Source organism: Oryctolagus cuniculus, chromosome 9 (assembly GCF_051225735.1).
Source record: "Oryctolagus cuniculus isolate XC-2025 breed Fujian yellow rabbit chromosome 9, ASM5122573v1, whole genome shotgun sequence".
Classification (NCBI taxonomy): Eukaryota; Metazoa; Chordata; class Mammalia; order Lagomorpha; family Leporidae; genus Oryctolagus; species Oryctolagus cuniculus.
Window position 1 is genome coordinate 28,036,679 of NC_142875.1, and position 4,027 is coordinate 28,040,705.

Here is a 4,027-nt window from a genome sequence, read left to right on the forward strand (position 1 = left end):
CTGGATACCAGACCCCAACTGTATTTCTCATATTTCTTCAAGAATGGTGTTGGGCTTGGAAGAGCACATCCTGCCAGAAATGACACTATTGAGACTGGGCTCTGACAGGAGCCAAGGCATTTCATGCCGCAACACCCCAATTACTCCTTACATTACCTCAGGCTTGAGTGCGTTGACCTGCCCTTCAGAGTCTTCTTGAGATGTAGTGCTAGAGGCTCCATTCCTTATAGACCTTGTTTCATCTCCTTGAGTCTTATTCCTGCCTGACTCAGTTTCCTTTTATGGGGATTGTCTCATCACGCAAGACTGGGAGAACATCTTGGGGAAATTGCAAAATTCAAGAGAGAAAATACTGGTGTTTTTCGAAGGCTCCTTGACTGGACTACAGACTCTGATAGCTCAGTAGGGTGTCAGGCTGAGAACTGCACTCTGTTCTTTCCTGAGACTAATTCATCAATAAGACTGGGTACAGTTTGCAGCAAATCTATGGACTCCATACTCCAGCACCCCAATGACTTATTACTTTACCCCAGACCCTTACAAAATATGTCTCTTTTTCTGACTGCCTCTGGATGCTCTTTTGTCTTGCCAGCTCCCTTATTGATTTATTTATTTATTTTTATTTTTATTTATTTTTTTTATTTTTGACAGGCAGAGTGGACAGTGAGAGAGAGACAGAGAGAAAGGTCTTCCTTTGCCATTGGTTCACCCTCCAATGGCTGCTGTTGCCAGCACGCTGCAGCCAGTGCACCACGCTGATCCAAACGCAGGAGCCAGGTGCTTCTCCTGGTCTCCCATGGGGTGCAGGGCCCAAGGACTTGGGCCATTCTCCACTGCACTCCTGGGCCACAGCAGAGAGCTGGCCTGGAAGAGGGGCAACCGGGACAGAATCCGGCGCCCCGATCGGGACTAGAACCCAGTGTACCGGCGCCGCAAGGCAGAGGATTAGCCTAGTGAGCCCCAGCGCCAGCTCCCTCATTTCTTAAAAACTGGAATTCCTGGCACCATTAGTTGCAATTTCCCTAGACATCTGGTTGGTTTGGGTGATAATTTAGGTATCACTGGGCAGCTCTTTTGGCATAGAAGACCTCATGACTTGGTCCTGTAGAGTCGGGTCCCCTGACATGTCCTCTAGTGTCCTCCTCCTTCCTTCTGAGGTCACTTCCTCATTTGGATCCACCTCCATGAGGTCCTTCCAAGCTAGTCCATACCTCAGAGGTGACTCACCTGGGAGAATGTGTATTCCACCATCGTGCTCCTTTATTCCTTAACCTATTTAATTACTGGCCCAAGTGGTGACCAGGACTGGTGCCCTCCCCCAAACTCCAAACTGAAACATCTTTTTAAAGTTTCTTATAATGAAGGCACATTTTCAAATTCAGGCCTTTAAGATACTGTTCAAGGTTAGGCGTGGCAAGGCAACCATTTCTTCTCGTGTATGGGGACAAAGCAGCAATTATATATATTTTCTCTAGGCAGGAGTCCCAATTCTAGTATGCTCTCAGTGCATGTTGTTTTGGAAAGTATATATCCCAGGGTGCAGGTAAGGAAACTGTGAGAAACTGGATGCCACAGGTAGCAAGAGAGTTTGAGAGACACCTCAAACTCAGGAGAGATGAAAGCTGGAGATGCTTGTTTTTATCCTCTCATTCCTCTTAGGATACATCTTCAGAAATTGGGATTTGTTAGTCCCCCAGAGCTCAAAGAGAAAATGCCTGATCATCTCCTGCACCACTGCCTGTCCTGATTACAAACTAGAGGATGGAGAAAGTTGGCCAGCAGAAGGAATTATTAACTGCATTGCCATTCTTCAACCAGATCTCTTCTGTCGTAAATCAGTGAAGTGTGTTGAGACCCCATATGTATAGGCTTTCTCTGAACTAAAAAACAATGCAGAATTCTATAAAGTTTGTCAATTTGACTCAAATATTAGGGCAACTCTATATCTTCCATGACCACAGCAACCTCCCTGTAAGCCAAACACTTACCTGATTTGTCCTCTGTACCCCAAATCTTTAGCTCCCCTGGAGCCTCCTGCCAATTTACTACCTCTTCATCAAATGCCTGGAGGGTAGGGACTTATTTGTGTCCAAGTTTTATGTGTGTGTGTGTGTGTACAAGACCTAAGGCAAATTAAGGGAGATAGGGGTAGTTCACAGATGACTCAGATCATTACAGAGCTGCCATCAGGAATTTAACACTTGGGTATGAGTTAACCTGGGGGAATATAATGTGGTTCCTTAACACCTTAACAATGTCACAAAAACTTGTAGCCACAAAGGCAGCAGAAGAATTTGGGAATGCTTTGTGTGTATCCCATGGACATGACCCTAAAACTGTAGTCTATGACCAAGATATTCCATTCCCCACAGGTCAACAGGCCACTCCCCAGAATAACCCTAACATGTATCTAACAGTCTTACAGATGACTGGAGAAGAAGGCATCTCATTGTTTGTTACAGAGGGCATTAGGAGAATTAGAACCAAACCCATTATTTATTTTTTTCAAATATGTTAATTATTCTAAATAATCTCAGATTGATCAAGGGCCACAGGAAAATCTTAGTGTCACAGAATGCCGGAGGGAGACTTTAGAGCAATGTATTCCATTGGCCTCCGATTCTATAGAAGGACAATTTTAAAGGAGTGATTTCTGATCTGCTCCAGACATCAGGAAAAAACTCCAGAAATTTCCAGTGTGACATGAAAACACCAAAGATAAACTCTTAATTTCAGCCAACATAGTCTTTTATAATAGGGGTGAGCTGATGACCCAAAAACATGAGTGATAGGACAGAAGGAGAGGTATGCTCCTGGTGGCAGCTTCACAGCCACATTCCCTATGATTTTGCCATGAAGGCAGTGAACACCTCATCAAACATTGTCAGATTAGATCCCCAGGGCTATGTCCCATTTATAAGAGAGATCACTTGAGGTTTCATTGCCCCAAAAAGCTAAAAACTATGCAGTCAGACATTTCTTATAGATCTCCCATGTGGAACTGAAGGGGCCTGAAGCCCTCTTTACATTCTCTGGTGACACATAAGATTAGCACCTAGGAACCCCCAGGGATATCTTATAGAAGGAAGTCCCATACATTTCCTTCTAGAGACTGGAGCAACATTTTCTGTCTTCCACTCCAGCTTAGGACCCCTCTCCTTTTATACTGAGACCATTAAATATATCTCAGGAACCCCTCAGGTTAATACTTCACCCAACCTTTCAGTTGTGTCTGGAATGATATAATATTTACACACTCCTTTTGGTCATACCAGAAAGTCCAGCTCCATTTCTAGGTAGAGAGCTCCAGGCCCAGAAGGAAAGTTTGGTTGGCTAAAACTGCTCAGCCTGTCCAGTTTCATCTTCAAAACCATCCTCTTCACCTCATCAGAGACAACATCCATGGAAAAAGCCTAAGAGCCATAGTAAGCAATCTCAAGGTGCAGGTTAGACCATGCAATAGTCACTGCAACACTCCAATTCCAGGGTTCAAAAGCCAAGTGGTGCTCATGTAACCTATGGCTCCCAACCCCTATATCTTCCTATCATAGATCCCAGAAAGAATGACCTGATTCATTGTTTTGGATTTAAAGGATTACTTTTGGATTTCTCAGCACCCTAATTCCCAATTTCTTTTTGCCTTTGAGGACCCCTTAACTCAGCCCTGACAATTAAGTTGGACTGTATTGCCTCAGGAGTTTGATGACATCCCACATTTGTTTGGGCACATCTTGTCTAAAGATATGTTAGAATTTTTGTAACCTCCAAGGAAGGTTCCCAAAAGGGCACTCAAGCACTTCTCAAATTCTTTTAGACTAAAGGGGTTATAGAGTTTCAAAATCTGAGGACCAACTCTGCTTATCTTCTGAAAAATATCTAAGTTTGACAGCATATGAAACAAAATGACCACTGGGAAAAGACAGGATCAAGCCTACAATTTACTTCCCATCACCTAAGACTCTTAAACAGTTTAGACATTTCCTGGTTGTAACAGGTCTTGTCAGCTCTGGATCCCTAGGTATGGGGA